Source organism: Podarcis vaucheri (assembly GCF_965113315.1).
Source record: "Podarcis vaucheri genome assembly, chromosome: 7".
In the NCBI taxonomy this organism is placed as follows: Eukaryota; Metazoa; Chordata; class Lepidosauria; order Squamata; family Lacertidae; genus Podarcis; species Podarcis vaucheri.
Window position 1 is genome coordinate 50,464,820 of NC_138765.1, and position 20,899 is coordinate 50,485,718.

Below are 20,899 nucleotides of genomic sequence, written 5' to 3' on the forward strand. Positions count from 1 at the left end.
GTAAGTCGCCTGCCAATCCATGATCAGCACCGGACCTGCAGAGGCGTTGTACCTGCATTAGCTGCCATCCTCTGTGCAGATGGGAAATGTCAGGTCTCAGTTGCCCTGGAGGCCCAAATCTCAGAGCAGCAGTCACTCTCACTGGATAAACATTAACTCTGCTGAGGCCTCTCTGTCCGGGTCTGTCACAGGCAGAGAGCACAGGCTGTTCTAAGCTTCCTGGAACCCTTTCAAACCAACCGTCCAAATTAAAGTGAGCCTAGGGAAGAAGGTAGCCAGGACACTCCAAAGCAATCACATGCAACAAGCACCCAAAGATTTGAGGGCAGAGGGAGAACAGGGAGCAGGTTTGTCAGAGCAGCTGCATTTTCCATTATTGTGTTAGGTGGTGGTGGTGTGCGTATGGGAGTTTAATGCTAACTACATCAGACGCTAAGCCAACGAGTGATGCTGTCCAGCCTGGCTTAGGGATAAAATGGCAGAAACATCAAAGTCCTAGACTTTGAGTCCCATGTTAGGCAATGAGGCCTTTGCACAAACCTCTGTTATACCTGTTATAGCAGCACATTCCCCATAAGCATGAAAAATTAAGCAGCAGTGCCTTCGTCTATATTCCTCAATAACCAAGCATCTTCCTCAGTATCAACCATCAGTATTGTACCCTACAACAGGCAGGTGAGGTGCCACCACTGGGCTATCAGCACTGACCCATGACATGGCCTTATCTGTGGCAATTTCCTATCTGTGGAGCACCCTCCCTGGTAAGCTATGCCGGTCTCCCTCATTGTTGACTTTCAGGAGAAACTTAAAAGCATTTCTGTTTACCCAGGCTGAAAAGCCACTGTTACTAGAAACCCTGACTTCACTGGTTGAGAGAATCTTTTATTTTTAGAAGTTTTAAAAAAACAAAAAAACTATTTTTAGGCTATTTATATTATTGATGTGTTTGCCGCCCTGTGCTCCTTCAGAAGGAAGGGTGGGATATAAATTGCATTTTTAAAAGGAAGAGAAATGAGTAATAGGCACCAAATTGGGCCACTTTAAAACAGCATCAGACAAATCAATGGAGGGCAAGGCTATGGCTGGCTATTAGCCATGATGGCTACATAAATATCAGTTGCTGGAGCACAAAAACCTGCTTATGTTTGCAACCAGGAGAGGTTAAAAGTGAAACAGACAACAAAGCAGCAAAGTCTTCCTGGGCAGGTCAAAGGTTGTGCCCATTCTGCACACTCGTGAGGTCTGTTCCTCCTATATGCTCTAGGAACATTCACATGCCCTATCATGCCAGTTGATTTTTTAATTGATGGTTTAGATATGGACACAGTTGCCATGCTTGTTTTTTTGTTTTTTAAGATGAAAGAATCTGACAGGAAAGGATGGTCTTCCCTTGTTTTAGGTGGGGTAGAGAAATGTCTCAGGATACAAAAATTCATTCCTGGACTGCAGGATCACATAACCAAAAAGCAGTAATTCAGGGTGGTGAATTTCCCAGAGTTCTGCTTTTTCCTTAGAAAACTTTCCTTTTTCTAAGTTCATTAGTAACAGTGGATGGGCACCAACTGCAAATAGAGTTTAGCCTGGCAGCTTAAGCTTTTCACTTTGTTTATGATACCCAAGAAAAATAAACACTCTAAATTAGATCACTCTCTTCTGAGACATCAGAAAATTTCCTGATGCAAACTGAAAATTACCCCATGCAAATTTAGGCTAATTTGCATTGGAAAATTTTCCAGGTCAAATATTTCTGGAAAGTCCACATTACTGCTAAGGACAGAAACTTTATTTCATGTAATGCAGGGCCACACAACTTTTTCCTCTGCAGATCTCCATCTTTTCTTCCCTTGACTTCTTCTCTTCTCCTCCCAACCCCTCCCCATGCTGTAAAGCTGCTTTTATCCCAACAGCTGTCTCCGGCCTGAGGAACAGTTTTCAGAAGGTATAATGTCTAAACAAGTTTGCTGCTGCCTCAGCATGCTAAGAGCCAAGAATAATCTTAGCCCCACGCCTACCCTGACCTTCCACATTGTCTTCCTCCTCCTCCATGCCTTCACTAGCCCTGCAGGGAACACCTCCCACCACGAAAAACACTTGGTGAGCTATGTGGGCTTCACAGTGAATGAGATTCTCCCGGCATTCCAAAGGAAGGGCTGAGAGACAAAATTCCACAACAATCAGCACGCAGAAAAGAGCCCAGTCCAGGCTACAAGGAGCAAAAGGGTTGCCAGAGTAATTGCTTCTCTCCAGATCCCCCTATAGGGGTAGGGGAGCCCTACAGGTGTTGCTGAACCACAAGTGCCATCTTTCCTGACTACTGACCATGTTGGCTGGGCTGATGGGAGTGAAATCCAACAGTATCTGGAGGGCCTCAGGTTTCACACTCCTACTTCTGCATGAACAGGGTAGTTGGGTGGAATACCCATGCCATGCATGCAAGTTACAGTACAGAGGAGCAAAGGTGTTACACGTGCAGAGCTGAGAAGGCATTTCCCCATCGTTTTTGTGGGAGGAAAGGCAGATGGCATCAAACAGATAAGCTGAGAGAAGCTGGGCACTAAAATGCTTCTAGTCCTTTTGAAACGTGCAGCAGAAAATTTTCCCTAAGAGATTCCACACTCGCATTAGTAATGATGACCAAACGCCAACTGAAAATAAATATGCAAGCTTGGCAGTTTTAAAAGTATTCAGCTTTGTTTACTAAATACAAGTAAAATAAACATTCTAAGTTTGATAATTCTTGAGGGCATCTGAAAATCTTCTCATGCAAACTAAATTTTCCCCAATACAAATTACCATATGCCAGGGGTGAGGAATCATTGGTCCACCAGATGTTGTGGACTACAACTCCCTTCAGCCCAGCAAGCATAGCCAATGGCCATAGATGATGAGAGTTGTAGTTCAGCAACATCCAGGACTGGCTCAATATATTTTGGCACCTGAAGTGAACCACAAAATGCTGTTCCATCCTACCATGGCCAGGGAAGAAGGGGTGAATGAAGATCTACATCAGGACCAAGGGGCCAATAAAGATCTACACCAGGCATAGGCAAACTCAGCCCTCCAGATGTTTTGGGACTACAACTCCCATCATCCCTGACAACTGGTCCTGTTAGCTAGGGATGGTGGGAGTTGTAGTCCCAAAACATCTGGAGGGCTGAGTTTGCCTATGTCTGATCTACACAACGGGGGGGGGGGGGAGACCAGCAGTGCCTCCTATTGGTCGAAAGCTCACTGCAGAGGTGGCATGGGGGGCAGATCTGGCTTCCAAGGAGCGCACCACAACTGTTGCTGCTACTGCAGCTGCAGCAGGCAATGCATTCCTTGGAGAACAGATCTGCTGCCCCTGTGGATCCTGACATCTGAGGCAGTTGCCTCACCTTGCCTCATAAGTGGCTTGGCTCTGGAAACATCTGAAGCGACAAATATTCTCCACGCCTGCCCTATGCAAATTAGCCAAATCACTATGAGACTGGACAGGGTCTAACTAATTCATAGCATACAGTGCCAAGGAGGCAAATCTAGACTGTGTTACTGTGGTAATGATTACCCCAATTTGTCCCTCCTGTGTCCTTATCTAACCCTGAAATCAACAAAACAGGCATCCTAGGGTCTGGCTTTCACAGCTGGTGATGCAGCAAGCAAATGGAGGAAACTCAAGCATTATCCACATTTGCAAAATAGGAAGTGCAGTATGCTTTTCATAATTATTTAACACTCACAGATGCAACAACTCATTCATCGAGACCCTTACAGGGAGCATTTTGGTGGATGAGCTTCCCCAGTGCTTCAACAGTCACATGTGGTTTTGCAGGCAAACATTTATCGACAGGCTGGAGCATGATAGGGCAGAGCGACACGGACTCCCCAATTCCTCAGGAGTGTGGAATATGATGTAGAGAGAAGGATTCCGAATCCTGAGGGGGGCACTACACATGTGTGTATGGGACATGATTGTATTTCAGTCATACATACTTTGCATGTAGGAAGTCCCAAGAATCAGCTCCTGGAACCTCCAGTTAAAAGGATGAAGTAAGAGGTGATGGGAAAGACCCTGGAAAGCTGTCACCAGCTAGAAAAGATGTTACTGGGATAGATGGGCAAATAGTCTGACCTGGAATCTGAGGAAGAAGGGTCATCAAATGTCATTTAGTCAATTCCCCTGAAAATGCAGGAAATGTACTGGAGTAAGACCTGGTATAAGGCTGTTTCCCCATTTCCTATCAGCAGAAAGCTGCCTTCTATTGAATCAGACCGTTTAGCTCAGTATTGTCTACACTGGCAGCCAGAGGCTCTCCAGAATTTCCGGCACAGAATCTTTCCCAGGTCTACTTGGAGATGCTGGGGATTGAAGCTGTATGCAAAGTACAGTGGTACCTCGGGTTAAGTATTTAATTCGTTCTGGAGGTCCATTCTTAACCTGAAACTGCTCTTAACCTGAAGCACCACTTTAGCTAATGGGGCCTCCTGCTGCTGCTGCGCAATTTCTCTTCTCATCCTGAAGCAAAGTTCTTAACCTGAAGCACTATTTCTGGGTTAGCGGAGTCTGTAACCTGAAGCGTATGTAACCCGAGGTACCACTGTAAATGCTCTTCTGCCCCTTCCCCTAAACACAATGCAGCCTCCAAGGTTGAAATATCATGTGGAATCTCAGTGTGGAAGGAGAGAGGATTTTAATCCTTTCTCCTTGCACCTGCGAATGCACCTGCTACAAGGAGCAAAATCATCTGGAGGGAGGTATTCTCAGTGCAGGAAATGGTGCAAAGGGGAAAGGAGAAAGAAGCCCCTTTCCTTTCATACCAAGCTTTGATTTCATATTGTAGCCTTGGCAGCTCCTGTGTGTTTGTATATTTTAAAGACAGTCAAAAAATGCATACAGTGGTGCCTCGCAAGACGAAATTAATTAGTTCCACGAGTCTCTCCGTCTTGCGGTTTTTTCGTCTTGCGAAGCACAGCTATTAACGGCTTAGCGGCTTTAAGAAAAAGGAAACAAACTCGCAAGAACTCGCAAGACGTTTCGTCTTGTGAAGCAAGCCCATAGGGAAATTCGTCTTGCGGAACGACTCAAAAAACGGAAAACTCTTTCGTCTAGCGAGTTTTTCGTCTTGCGAGGCATTCGTCTTGCGGGGCACCACTGTAATGTTTAAGAACTGCCCTGGGAATCTCAGCTTCCACATTTTAAAGCAAAGACAAGGACCCAGTTCTTATGACTGCAAAGAAAGGCTGGGTAAAATGTATGGGAAATGCCACATGAAATTACACAACCATAACTGAACAGCAACAGAAGAATAGGATAGGATTTCTGGTGATTGGGGGGCTGAGCTTCAGAGCCCTGCATAGCTAAAGCATAAGTTATGCTAAATACATGCAAATGTGCTTGAGCTGCATAAATTATACACAACACAGAATCTGGCCAATTCCAATGTAAACTGTATTTGTCATGCAGAAAACATATTTCCCTTTGATAGGGAAAAGGCAGCCAACATAACTAGTGTTTGCCTCAAGGAAGGCAGAAAAATCCATGCAAGACCTAGACTCCAAAGGCTCAGAACATAGCAGCCTCTGCTTCCAGCTTTTAATGCTCTCTGTACCAAATTCACTTACCATCAGCACCTCTTATGACTTCCAAGAATGTCCTAAGCACTCCACAGGGAAGAATAATCATGAGGTTGTAAAGGCCATGGATAAAAGTAAATAAATGGCCCTCCTCCTATTAACCACTGGGTCCCCACAAGTCCCACAAATAACATGAGAAAGCAGCCCTATTAGATTACATATTAATAATAACATTTACAGCCTAAACAGGAAAACTGTTTTTTATACTGTTTAGATAGATAAAATGCAACAGGAACACATAGCACAACACAGCAACAGGAAATAGCTTTTAATAACCTCCTGCCTCTTCTGGACGACAGATGTCCAAACTGCAAACTCAGAAGGAAGTCACATGGCCTAGGAAAGATGTCATGGAACAAAACACAAGGGGGGCAGCGGTATATATTGCAAAAGTTCCCAACGATGCTGGAGAGAACTGAGGTTCAGTTTCTCCGGAAATTATTTACAGCACATTTCCACACATGTGAGAAGCCAGAAAAGAAACAAGGGGAAAGAAGCAGGCTCCCTGGGATTGGAATCAGTTAACAATGGGTCCACCTTTCTACAGATTGCCCCTTTCTGTGTGAAGTCCTTGCCGCAGCAAGCAGTAGCAGCCTGGTCCCAAGAGGCGGGCAAAGTTTGCCTCACCAGACATCAAAAGGAGATTGAGACTATCCTGCAACAGCTACTGCTTGTGAAAACACCAGACGAAAAGGCAACCGACCTCAGAGGTGCAACAACCTACACTTGAGGGAAGAAACAAGGAGAAAAGTGAGCACAGAGTATGCCTATGACCCAGCCAGTTTCCAGACCAGCCTATAACACTGCCTGGCATACAGCAGAAGTCAACAATCTCCTTCTATTATAACACATCTTAGAACTAAAGAGGCCATCTCAATCCTGTAGAAGCTGAATAGGGAATGAGGCCCCAGGGAACTCAGTAGGGTAGACTTCTGAATAAATATGCTTAGAAATGGTAGAGCTGGAAGAGACTTTGGAGGTCATCTATCAACCCCCCTGCTCAGTGCAGGATATAATTACAGCATCCCTGACAGAACTGTGTTGCATTAGCTCCAGCACTTACATTTGAACTCATGAGCAGGGTTAGTTCATCAGCATTATCATTTAAAGATAGTCCCCAGCAATGTGAATATTAAAGTAAAAAAATCAAGTAATCATGCACTATCCTGATCCTGGGGTTTTGTTTTCCCCCCAGAATTTAACTGTGCACATACTTTGTCCAGAGACTGCCGTTTTTACTAAAGAGAAGCTTAGCATCTGGGTTCTCCTCCAGAGGGCTGGGAATTGGATATGCATGACACAAGTAAATATGATGCCATCTTAAGTGTATTTTGTGAAAACAGCTCAGCTGTTCTGTTTGCTCTCATTGTAGCTTGGCTCTCTGTATTGCCTTATGCGTCTTATCCAGTTCTGCTTTCAGAAAGGCATTCACTTGAGTTAAGAAAATACACGTTAACAGCAGCCAAGTGATAGCTTCATTCTCAGATTTCTGCCCACAATCTGTCCCCCAGTCTTCTCTCTCTGCTCCACATTGCTTTACATTGGGTTGGGGAACCCCAGGTCCATGGACCAAATGCAATCCCCTGAGACTCTTCCCCAGGCCATGCCTTATCCCAAGGGTAGCCCTGCTCTGTGTACTCCTCAACTGCTTTTGTCTGGCTGGAAAATGTCATTGAACTGCAATAAATCCTCTTACTTGCCTGGACAGAAGATAAAAAGATGTGGATGGTGGGAGTTTGTAGAAGCTTCTGGCTTTGGTGTGGCTGCAATGTACTCTACCGTACAAAAGTTAAGAGTCATATCCTTTGCTCCACCCACTTTTGCATCTGGCCCTGCCCACCACTGACACATGGCCCTTGGTCTGGAAAAGGTTTCCCACCCCTGGCTGCATCAACTGTATCTCAATATGCAGCACCACAATTTGTACGCCTCCGTGATGGAGAGGCTCACAGGCGTCTTGAGGAAATGAAACAGAAAGGAATTCCCTTTCCCTGCTTGATCGCAGTGATCCTCATAAAACTTCCAGATATCAAGTCTCACAAACCTATTTGGATATGATTAAGTACAGAATACACACTTGCCTTAGCATCTGCTGAGAAACAAGATTAACTTTAGATCTAAACTTCAGACTAAAAACAAGCCTTTGGTGCTGCTTTAACAGGAGATACACAACCCAAGCCTAAGGATCCAGAAACTGAAAAATGCTCTGGATCCCTTGGGCACTCATCAAAGGCAGGCACAGCTGAGAATTCACTAAGATCTAAAGTGCAAAAGCACAAGCACCATTTAGGAAACAGCAAACTGGTTCCTAGGCTGCTCTAAAATATTCCACCCGCAGGACCAAATTCCTCTTGTCATTTACAAAGCTGTTATATAAATGGCACAAGGACACAGCAGAGAGAGAAAAACACCAATCCAGATAAAGTGCTACTCATTTCACAGTGCTGGCCTTAACTTTGGCACCCTTGTCAAAACTATTTAAACGGGCCTCACACTTGGCCAAAAGCCCACTGGAATATTTGGGCTGGTGGCAGGACTGTGTTTGACCCTTTTCCTAGTCCGTTCTCACCTTCCCATAGTATCAGATCTCTCTCACAGCAGTCCCAAGAAGCACCATGTATGCCAAGTAGCTCTGAGAACAACAGAAAGGCCATTCCATCTACTGCAGCAGCAAGAATAATACTGCTCCCACTACGAAGCACTGCTCCAGGCAGCCACCAAGCATTACTTAGTGCAGAATTCCCCAAACTGATGGCCTTCAGTGCCCTCATCATCTTTAACCATTTGCTACATTGGCTGGTGCTCATGGGAGCTGGAGCCCAACAACACCTGGAGGATAATAGGCTGGGAATATGGTCAGCCCTGCCAGTTCAGATTCATCATGCCCCAGGCAAAGCAACACCCACTGCAATTGGGAAACACGAGGCTTATCAAATTTGTTTGTTCAATGCATCCCATAAGGTGCTAAAACAGAAACCCTATGCCTTTTCATCTTTTTGGAGATACAAGTAGAAAGATCCTTAGAAATATGAGGCAGGTTAATATCAGCCTATTTCTATACAGCACAGGGAGCACCATGTCCAGTTCAAGGTGCCACATTTTAAGCAGCATTTCGATGAACAGGTGCATGTTCAGAGGAGGAGGATCACAGATCCTCCAAGTGTCCCTATTTTGCAGGGATGTCCCTGATATAGAGAAGCCGTCCCAATTTCTGATTTGATTCCGGAATGTCCCACTTTTCCTTAAGATCTCCCTATTTTCATCGGAGAAATGTTGGAGGCTATGCAGTTATCCGACCTCCGAGCCATCTGAAGGCAATCCTGTAAAGGGAAGGGTTTATTTAATGTTTAATGTTTTATTTTGTTTTTATATATGTTGGAAGCTGCCCAGCATGGCTGGGGCAACCCAGTAAGATGTGTGGGGTATAAATAGTAAAATTATCATTATGGAACGGGACGTCCCTACCTATTTTCATCGGAGAAATGTGATCAGCCTATGTGATCAGGATGCCAAGGGATCTGGAAACCAAGTCCTAAAAAATGGCTGAAAGAGCTAGGTATGTTTCGCCTGTGCAAGAGAAGATTAAGAGAAGATATTATATCTATATGCAAATATCTGAAGGGCTACTATGCAGAAGATGATGCTCCAGAGGGAAGGGCTAAAACCAATGGGTGGAAATGGAAAGGAAGCAGATTTCAGCTAAAGATCAGGAGAAACATCCTAATGGTAAGAGCTGTTCCACAGTGGGAAAGACTTCCTCAGGTGGTGGTGGGCTCTCCTTTGTGGTGGGTTTACTTAAGCAGAGGCTAAACAGCCACCTATTTAGCTGCATCCTGAACTGAGCTGTAGCTGCATCCTGAACTGAGGAAGGGATTCAACTAGATCATTTTCAGTTCTGTGATTCTGCACATGCAAAAACTGAGGCACCTTCCTCTCAACCACACCTAAAAGGACAAAACATTCTTTTATTATTATTAATCCCCAAAACTGGGAGTTCAAGAGCTGAAGGACACTTGGCAGAAACTGATGTCTGCATTCAAAACAATTTAATCAGTTTTTAACAGAGGCCGGCCTTGAAGCCAGAAACATGAAGATCACATATTGCAAACCCACCTGGTCAAACAATTGAGAGCCTCCATATTCAGAAGCAGTACCTCCAAGTTATAACCCAGATTATACATTAGTGAGCCACATGCAACAAATAGATTTAGCTATCAAAAGTTGTCAGCAACAAATGAACAAATTCAGTACATATATCAAGATGGCCTAGTTGAGGAGGGTACCCTAAAGTTCTCAGCCACCATGTTGAAAGTGAAAGATAACATTTCAACCATGGTACTGTTACCCTTATTATTCTTACCCTGTAAGAAGTTACGGGGTTTATTCAGGAAGGTCACTGGGGGCTTATTTGTGTTTGGTAGCATCTGCATTATTTGCAAATAATGCAATTGAGCATGCTATTTAAGCACTCCAACAGTAACAACCCACTACATTTGCATCATATCTCTAGGAAGACAACCAGCACCCCGAGATGCTTACGGAGTCCAAACTAAGCTCTTTGTCTCACCTTTTTCAGTCTGACAAAAGTCACTTCCAGACAACCTGTTTATTGAGCATTCAAATGCTTTGTTTGCATAAAGTTAGTGGGGCTATTTACTGAACATTCATTCCTAGTTGACTGTGGCGTTGTTACCCCAGACTTTCCAGGTTATATTCCTCTCCTTACTGTGAAAAATTCAGACTCCCCCCCCCCCTAAAGTGGGCTTGTTATGCAACAGCACCTAATCCACTTTCATTGTGCAACCTGAATTTGTTGGGAAGCAGTTGTATCCCACTTGCAAAATGAAAATAGTGACAGTGCTTGCAAACTGAAGTAATCTCTCCACACAGACACTTGGGTTACATCATCCTTAGCTAGGGTGCAGGGAGAGGTATATTTTCTTTTGCCAAAAGAACCCTCCAACTATTTCCTAGTCATTATGGGCCAGCTATTCAGAGCAATCAGCCAATTACCCTAACAAAAGGAAGACACTTAGCATCTCTGCTGGGATAGTTAAGCTAGCCCCCAGGTCTTCTATCCAACCCAGAGAGTTGCCTGTACTGTACAAGATAAACCCTTCTAGCTCATATGCCCAAATAAACAGGCTATAAGACTTGAGAGATGCAGGGTTAACTTCCCAGTTGGGAAGCTGACCTTGGCCCAATTTCTTTTAGCCTACCTCACAGGGTAGGGGGGTGCAGAAGAGAAGAACCATATGTGCAGCCCTGAGGTCTTTGGAGGAAAGGCGCAATCAAAATGTAATAAACATATAAGATTTCCCATGATCTATAGGTGTTGTTCAGGACTAGAGGCCACATCTTGATAAAATAATTTAACAAATTTTAATGTGGGTTGTTAAACCTGAGATCAGACTAACTTTAATGCTGTTTATGGAATATTACCACTCCCCTCCTTTCTCCTCATGTTCTTTCTCTCTTTTCCTTTCTTGCTTTTATCTTTGCTCTTCCTTTTGTTGTTGTTATTATTGCTTTTTGTGCATTAGAAAATGGAAATAAAAACAATTTCAAAAAATACCCCAGATTAGACTGAGGAAAAGGTAGGAGCAGTTGCACCATTCTGAAGCGTTTGCATAAGGACCACAGCATCCACTTCTGGGAGTGCCTTTGCCAATCTCAAAGATAATGGCCACTTCCTCTCAAGAAAAGAGAAGTGAATTGTGGTATATGGCTTCTCTGTTCACAATCCTCCTTGGTAGGAAATGAATACTGATTTGAACGTGCATGGACAATAAAAAGGTATAATTTCTCATAAATCATTATCACATTTCCCCCTTGAATTAGAACCATGTAACAATTGCCCTTCACTACAATATACTCCCCTGAAAGTGTGAAAAAGCTAAATTAGATGTGTGGATCAGTATCTTTTGGTGGGGAGAGGGGCTGACAAACCATTCCCCTTTCCACCAACACAAAACTCCCCCCCCCCGCCATGCAACAGCTTTTCTTCTCATGGAAAAAAGATGTAAGAACCATGCATCTTTTCCCCAAATGGGTGTGGGTGGAGGCAATTTTGAGCAGAAAATTGCAGGAAGCTAGAGCTGCCCCTCCCACAAGCCGCTTCCCTCCATATGTAGGAAGAAAAAGACAGTATCCCCATATTTCCAAAGGGGGGGGAGCAGGCCAGGGGAGGGATCAATTCCAAGTGGTAGGAGAAGCAAGAATTAAGCCCTCTCTCCACGCTTTGCCTCTCAGTTGCATCCAAGGCTGTTTTTCAAAAGATGGTCAGAAGAATGTTCTAGTTTGGTTCAAAGCAAGTTTCTTCAAGTTATCTCTCCAAGTTTTCCCTTCCAAAGGTAACCTCTGAAACGGGCTCCCCATTTAACTGTCACTGTTTCTTAAATAAGGTTCTCAATTATACATTAAAGAACGATCAGAGGCAAAGTCCACCTTTAGGCTCTATTTGGCAGCTCCTACCTGATCTCTCTTGCTTGCAACATCCCAACACCAGCAGAGACTCGGCCTTGGTATCAAAGTTACTCCCTGAGCTTCCAGGCCTGGGAGGGCAAGTGGCAGGGAGCAGAAAGCTTTCATCTGAAAATTACACCCTGCTAACCTCCTCGGGAGAATGTTCAGGCTGTGAAACCCACACTGCAAATTACACAAATAATGCAACAAGCTGAGAAGCGGGCAGGCAGCAGGCAAATCACAGCCAACTGGCAACCAGACAGCGCACTGGGGAACTGGAAATTTAATCAAGCATTTGCAGAGAATGGCTACTCAGCCATGAAATGGAAAACGAAGATTACCTGGTATTACCAACGTGGCTACTGCCCACAGCAGAGCAACCAAAAGAAACAATGCAAGGGGGAAAATAGTTCCAAGTTCCAGCCATTTGCAAGTCCTTTAAGCCTGTGCATCTCTTCTCCCAGAACTGCATGGAAACCCAGTCATTAGCCATCCTCAGCCACAACCCCAGATCATCAAATCCTGTCACTTTCTTTTGCAACCACTGCTCCCAAGCTTTCTCTGAACATTTTGCCACTACCGCAGTCTCCTGCCACCTTCTTCCACTTCTCAGCATAGCTGGAAGAGGAAATGCATGAATGTACACTATATGCTCCACAACAGCATCAATCTGAATTGGAGGGTTTTCAGCGCAATCCTAACCGTGGTCTGCTCAGAAGTAAATCCTGTTGAATTCAGTAGGGCTTACAACCCCCGAGTAAAAGGGATTAGGAGTGCAGCCATCCTAGGGCTTAGCTCAGCAACACATGATGCAAACAAAAACATGCAGCACCTGATCATAGGCAGAGTGCTGCTCACAGTGGTTCAACAGTAACATACATGTATAGATATAAACACACACTGTCTTTCCTTATGGAAACAAGAACTGCCTCCATTGAACTTCAGAGGCAAAAAGTTTTTCTAACTCACAGGTGCTAGAGGGGCAGGGAAGCAATGGCTGCCACTGCAGCTACAAAACGCATGCTACTCAGCACTCAAATGAGTGTCCAAAATCCTGATCTGGAAACTGTACCATGCTCTCCTCCCACTACCATCACATGCTCTGAAAGATTCCAGGAAAGGGAATACTGGGAGTAGGAGGAAGAGAGAGGTTCCCATATTGTAGTACTGTATTCCACTAACACTAAGCAAAATAAAAATAAGCCATTAAAGAAATTAAACAAGGTTGTGAGTGTCCAGGACATCCATTTTCGGAAATTCAAGATTAAGAGCTCGCTGAACCATTGCCATTCCCAAGTTAGGAAGTGACAGGCTCAAGCTGCCTATAACATTCTTACTCATCAAGGGGGTCTGATAAAAAAGAGGGTTCAGAGCTGGAAGAGTCTGGGATGGACTTCGGGAATATTAGCCTCAGGCCTTTTATAGTCTCACAAAGTGGAACATCTTACAGACACTATGCAGAGCTTCTCATCCTCCAAATGTGGCAAACCAGTACTTCTGCCTTTATGGGGCCCTCGTGCTCATTCCGCTGAACAGTGGCCCCAAAGTCCCATGCTGATGGCACCTTGGGCCCTGGAAAGATTCCCCCGTTTGTTTTCCTCCCATGGGGAGCCCAGAAAGTGAGTTGGGAGACAGATCTCAAAACATACACAGCAGGCACACCATCCCGAAGTATCTCCGAGTCTAGAGGAAGAAGAGGTAGAGAGAGCTCCAGCCTTTCTCCATGTAGGGACAACTTATCAAGAAAAGGGGGAAAGGTTCAGGGGTGGAGGAGCTTATATTTTCCCCAGCAAAGGACGACGGAGCGTCCCCAACCCCACACCCTCTCAAACCATGTAGGAAAAGAGCGAGGAGGAGGAGGAGGAAGCAGGGACCCCGTCTCGCCCACTTTTCCTCAGGGTGCCCCGTGCGCCCAAGACTGTCTCAAAAAGCCAACCTTTAGCAGAAAGGGAGGGGGGACAAGCCGTTCGTCGCCAGCGCGCCCTCCCCCAGCGCCTCGCACTTACATGGCTGCTAGTTGAGTCCCCGTCGTATCCGGACGCCACTCCGCAGCTTGCCTGGCCAGCCACCCACCCGAGGCGCACGGCAACAAGACGGGGAGGAGCCGGCGCGGGCCGAAGCGTCGGGCCGAGCGCGGGGAGGCGGGGCGCAGCGTCTCCCACCGGGAAAGCGGGAGGAACAAGAGGAGGAGGAGAAAGAGAGAGAACTTCGCTGGGAGGGCGGCGTTTGCCTCGCTATAACTCCGAGCGGGGAACTCGGCGGCGCCGGAGCCACCCGACCCGCACTTCCCCTTACAGTCATCAATCATCCTTCCAGACGTTACGCCTGTAAGGGGCGGGGATGTGCCTGTTGGGGTTAACGCTTCCAAAAAGTTGTGTCGAGCGTTTTAGCGGGGGGGGGGGCAGCGGAAGTGAACATTTTCCTCCCCCTACCCACCCCCGTGTAAGCATACCGTCTGCACAAGGGTTATCATATAAGTGCTTTCACGGCAGTACTTGCCATTAGAATATGAAAAGCTCATTTCTTCTCCTTTGCTAGAATTCTGTCCTCTTCCTGCTCGCGTCAACAACATTCACACGTGCACACAGACTTACGCTTTTAGAGCTAACGCGTCAAAGCATCCATTTGTTTGGTATCCTAAGAAAAAGAGCTGATGGAGCCACCGCGGTGACGTCTCCTCCTTCTGTTGAGACCCCTTTCCATTAGACAGCATGAATGCCTCCTCCTTACAGGTGTCATATTTTAATTGTAAGTTCACCGGTTGATCTGCTTTGTATTGTTTTTCTTCCGCATACGTATTGTTGACTGTGAGTAGCTTTGAGGGCCATGCAGAAATGCTGCCATAAAAGCTTCGGCTCAAGAGCGTTAGAAGGGACCAGTGAGGCCACATACTCCATCCCTGCTCAGTGCAGGAGCTGCAATGCAAGATGCAACTACAACACCGTTGACAGTAGGCCACCCAGCCTCTGCTTAAATGCCACCAGCGTAGCAGAGCCCACCACTTCTTGTACTGCCAGGCAGCTCCTACTCTTAAGTTTCTCCCTCATGTTTAGCTGAAATCTGCTTCCCTGCAATTTCTACCCATTAGTTTTAGCCCTGATTTCTGGAGTGACATCCTCAACAGCTTTTCCAATATATTTGAGAACCGATATGTTATTACAGTATGTAGTTATTGATGGACAATATATTTTTAAGCATAGCGATCATACGAATGCTCAAGCCCAGGGGTCGGCAACCTAAGGTGGCCTACGGGGGGTGTTTAGCCAGCCCACGAGCCACTCCCGAACCGAGCCGCCTGCTTGGCGAGTCCCTGCGTGCTGCGCTAAAACCACTTGCTTCCGCAGTGCTGAAAATAGTGTCTGGACATGCGCAGACGCTGAAAATCATGGGCGTGCGCACGCAATCCGGCCCATGGAGTGATCTCCGCTGGAGTGAACCGGCCCAGACGAGGTAAACCTTGCTGCCCCCTGCTCAAGCCACTTCAGATGGAAAAACCTGCAACATGCAATATGTCAAAAACGTTGACAACCAAGGCCAGGACTGAGATCTGGCCCTTACTCTAACTCTCTTCATTTAATTCAGGCACAGGAGACCCCCTTACAGCTGGCAAAAAAATTAATGTTCACATCCGGAATGTAATTGCCTTGCAATCCCTGTACCCTGCCAACCCTGGAAAGTTGTGGCACCTTTGAGGGCCAGAGCTTTACACAGGCTCCTGCTTGTCATGGGTTTTCCCCTATGAGGATAAATACACACCTCTCTCATCCTTGCTACATGTTTCTATTTACAGAACAAGTCTCCAAGGGCTTGGCTTTGTTGTTCTTGCAGCTCTTTGCTGCTGCAGTTTCCATGCTTCCACCCGCCTCCAACCAGCAGGTCTCCCACACATTGAAGAGGGGAGGAGGAGCTGCTCCCATTGGACGACAGCCCAGTAGGAGCTTGGCTTGATTAGCTGGTTATGGTGTCAGTATTTCATTTTGATTGACGGCAGATGTCCAACATTTGAGCCAAACTGCAAAGCACGTTGCTACAGCGCTGGAGCACAAAGAGAGACATTGTGAGCATCTTGAGTTGATAATTCCTATGAAACTCATGCCCCGACTATATAGATCAAGAATATGGTCTTACTTTGAGGTGGGCTGAGAACCCAAGAAAGGCCACCCTGGTCTACACCCACATGTGCTTTCCCATATTAACTCATTGCAAGTCACAGCAAACAAAGAAGATGACCCCTCAAAGGGCAGCTGAGAGCGGTGGAAAGGGGAATAAACAATAAAACTGTCAATATCAAAATTCCATTATATAAATCTATGGTGGGACCATGCTTTGAATGCCTCCACAGTCGGAGGCAGTATGCTTCTGAATACCAGTTGCCAGGAATCACATGTGCAGAGGAACACAGGTATTAATTGTGGACTTCCAATAGGCACTGCAAGAACAAGATGCCGGATTTCCCAGACCTTTGGCCTAATCTAGCAGGGCCATGACAATTTTTGTCCCAGGCTTTTTAGACCTGTCTACCCATGTACTATCTGAAACAAAAGAGGCGCATTGGTTGACAGATGTGATTTTGTTTTTGCCCCACTGTTAAGTGCATTAGGAACTGTACTTCTGATCTAATTCTTTTTTTAAAAAGTCATCTAAACTGGTGGCAATCATCACGTTTTGCGGTAGTAAATAAGCAAGCATGCAAGTAGAGTGGTTGAAAGGAATGGCTGCTAATCATGACACCCGGACATTTCTACAGTATCAGACACAGTACGACTCTTGGCACCAGTCACTGTGATCCAGCAGAAGAGGGCACTTCTACTCACATTCTTGTGTTTGGGAACTGATTGCTGGACTTTAGTCTGATCTAGCAGGACTCTTACTTTCTTAACACAGTAAGTAAGTAAGTAAGTAAGTAAGTAGTTGCTAGCCTCTTATTGTGCTTAGTTTTGTTTTCATGCAGGCTGTAGGCTAGCTGGCTGTTACTCCTCTGGGAAAGCAGACATTCCTTCAGCAGGGAGGACTCTTTCTGCCCACACTGTCAAACACATGCTGCTCTTGTTGTGTCCTCTTTGTGTCCTCCAGCTCCTTTATAATCCCCATTCCTGCAATAGGATGAGTCATGTTAGATTTCTTGCTCTCTGTGGTCATTTTAATGCTCAGTAGGCATCCAGGAGACAGGAGATTTATACATCTATTAAATAAGCTTCCAAGGAGGAAAAATATAAAACTCACTGCAAAATGCTACATTATTTTATCATTTCTCATAATTATTGTGTAATTCATGATACTCTGTTACAAGCCTATCAGGGCCGATTCTTCTCGCTCTCAGTGTTTCCATCAACATAGTTTACATACCAATTTAACTTAAATACAACACATGGTCACATTGCATTCAGTTCAGTTAGAATACAAGATAGATAGATGACTATACAGTACATATAATGCAAATATTACGCTGCCTGTCTAACTGTGTATTTGAAATTAGTAGGACTGATTCATTCCTGGGGGTGGGGATGTTTAGGACTGGGCTGTAACATTCATCAGTTCCCAGACATAACTGCAAGATCTTGCAAGACCACCTGTGTTTGTTGATAAAATTTCAGCAAAGGGCAAACATGGTAGATGTCTTAAGAGATTAACTCATATTCTTTCCAACTTATCTACAAGTGAGGTCAATGCCGTTCCAGAGCATTTCCCTTCAGGTTTACCCAGATTGTTCTTTGGAGTGGAGAGACTAGGTTTCTTGAGTGTACTTTCTTTAGAGGATCTCTCTGAAATCTACAGAATCTAAGATGCTGACAAAGATGCATGACCTAGCTGTATCCTGTGTTAAGGTGTGGGCCGCATACAGACCATATATTTAAAGCACATTTTTCCCCAAAGCATCATGGGAACTGTAGTTTACCCCTCACAACACCCTTAAACCACAGTTCCCAGGATGCTTTGGAGAAACTAATGTGTTAAAGCATGTACAGTGGTACCTCGGGTTACATACGTTTCAGGTTACATACGTTTCAGGTTACAGACTCCGCTAACCCAGAAATAGTGCTTCAGGTTAAGAACTTTGCTTCAGGATAAGAACACAAATTGTGCTCCAGCAGCGTGGCAGCAGCAGGAGGCCCCATTAGCTAAAGTGGTGCTTCAGGTTAAGAACAGTTCCAGGTTAAGTACAGACCTCCAGAACGAATTAAGTACCCGAGGTACCACTGTATTGTTTGCATGCGGCTTTGGTTGCAAGAAGAAGAATCAAGCCCAAAACACTGCATGTTGCCAACCCTTGGAAGTCTCACTCAGCCTTAAATTGGTGGCTTGAACTTCCTTGGTAAAGCAGGAAACATACTTTGCACATCAGAGACAATTTCCTTTGCTACTATACTTTGCCACATTGCACTGAAGATAATACCAACAATTATTGTAGGATTACTACAATGTACGGTAGTCTTCATTCATCTGAGTTTCTCAAGTTTCCTGTCATCTCAAGCTCTGTCCTGTTACTGCTGGACCACATTCCTAGGTTCTGCCTAAGCATCAGATTTCTGTCTTTTTAAAGAGTTGACCGGCCCATGGCATCCCAGGGCTCTACCTCATGACACCACTAAATGCTATCCCATGCGTCAGGTAGAATGGCTACTTATCCATAAAAACTGAAAAAAAGACAAAAGACTGCCCAGATTTACATGTGCTGGTTTACATGTATAATTGCAAATTTAGAAATAATTACTAAAATAAATACATCTCACCATAGGAAGGAAGACTGGCCATCTGTCATGGATGCTTTAGCTGAGATGGCTGCATTGCAGGGGGCTGGACTAGATGACCCTTGGGTCTCTTCCAACTCTATGATTCTATAATTCTATTATTCTACCAATCAGAAGATGTGTATGTCTGCTTAGTGTGCTGTCTATGTGTTGTTAATGGGCAGTTTCAAGGCCCCTGTTGTCCAGGATTTTCTTTGCAGTGGACTTGGACTAAACAGCCCTTCAAACTGAGGACTGTTCTCTGTGAAGTTGGAACACATGGCTACCTAAACCTCAGGCTTTAGAATGGCAGAGACCTGTCAGACCTTAACATTGCATTGTGGACATGAGAACTTCACTGCAGTTACTGTAGTCACAGATCCAACCAGCGGCCCCTCCAGATCTACAGAGTGTTTCTAATAGTGCTAAGATTCAGAAGAAGTAGAGAGAAACATGCCCATTTCAGTGAATGAGGGGTTCAGGAGGTTGCCTGTATTGCATGTGTTGGCTAGGTCATTCCTCCAGGAATGTCTCTTCTTTGAACTCCGTTATAAGCACTTGGCAGCTGAGGCATTGGGATTGCAGCTGTTCCCTAGGGCAGAGAGCTTCAGAAGGAGCAAGGACACTGTGCAGAGAAATGTTCCATCAATAAACAAGACTCTGCCAGGAAGTCATGCTAGAACAACACAAGACCAATTTATCTAGAAAGAAGACGGCGCATCACTGAACATTCAGAGACACACTCACAGGCCTATCTCCTCAGCCCCTTAGCTGGCCATACTTGCTCTCTCTCACCATCTTCCCCGCCATGAGTGACATAAACAGCTGGGCCCACTGCCTCTGCCAGCAGTTGATTAGCCAGCGAGTGTATCACTTTGTGTATTCAGAAGTGCAGCCTTGTGCTTCGGGTGTGGTGCGTGTCAGTGGTGCCATCAGGGCAGGACTTTGGGGCAGAAGTCCAGGGCTCCACTCAACAAAACTAAACCTTGCAAAAACACAAAGTATGCAAGCTAACGTGGTTTGGTCCAAGTACTGCTGAAATGCTGGCAGGGAGGAGGCAGAAACACAGGCCTGCTTTGGCTCACATCACCTGGAGCACTTCAGAGCCCAGCTGGGATGAACTAACTACGTGTGGAATGCGTTATATGCTAGGCCAGGCAGCTTCCAGGAGACAAAACCCAACACATTTTGGTGCCCAGCAGCTTTTGGCATGAGCAATATCGTAGAAGAGAAAACATATGAGATTTATGAAAGCTGGATAACAGCTGGACAGATGGGCAGCTTCCTGTAATAGAAGGAAGCACAGCCAAGAGGAATGAGACTGAGCAACTGGGACAGGAATTGAGGTGATGGGCAAAAACTAGAATGGGAAATTATGCAATACTAAAAAAGAATCACCAAAAGAAGAGTGCAGAAGAGGACAGAGATTTGCATAATAGGTACATTTGCTAATTCATATGTATAGATGCAAATTTAGTAATAGTGACTATAATTTAAATAGAAATAAAATACATAATCACCATGGTGGGGAAGACTTTGACCAGGTGAACTGTGTCTGCCCATATTGCTGTCCAAGTGCTAACTATGGGTAACTTCAAGGCCACCCTGTTCCCTCTTTCTAGGGTTCTTATATTTCAACTGGACTTGGACTGAAGAGCAAGCTTTTGAATTCTCCAGAACTCTTCAACTAGGTGGGGAGAGGAAAATCGGCTAATATTGGAACCATGGAGTCTGTGACTAATAGCAGACTCCATGGGTGGTATTTAAAGTTACTGATACTTAGAGTAGACCTACTGAACTCAGTAGACTGAAGTAACTTGTCAATTTATTTCCCTAGGCCTCTCTATCACCTCATGGCTCCCACATCAGGCAGTTTCATTCCTTACCCCCATCCAATCTTTGGATTGTTTAGCAAAAACCCCAAAATATCTGCAGAATTCTTTCAACACCTGCAGACTATTTTTGTAATGTTTTGATTGGTATGTGGATTTTGGAATGAAAATAAATGACTGCCATCACCACATTTTGTTTGTTGAGCTTTAATTGCACAAACCTAAATTTCTGGTATGCACATGAATCGCTCCTGCAAAATA

At 45.1% G+C, this 20,899-nt stretch overlaps 1 protein-coding gene across 4 annotated transcripts in view; it reads right to left on the bottom strand.

Moving 5' to 3' along the window:
* Window positions 1-20,899, bottom strand: part of RIPOR1 (RHO family interacting cell polarization regulator 1) — a 110,649-nt gene that overhangs the window by 77,513 nt on the left and 12,237 nt on the right. Inside the window, exon 1 of one of the 4 annotated variants that reach the window (XM_082229296.1) lies at window positions 14,085-14,186. The exons of 2 other annotated variants lie outside the window; for them this stretch is intronic. The gene's annotated coding sequence lies outside the window, so the exon portion shown is untranslated. Of the gene's footprint in view, window positions 1-5,601; window positions 5,628-14,084; window positions 14,187-20,899 lie in introns of those variants that run through there. One more of the 4 variants, XM_082229299.1, reaches the window with a different exon arrangement.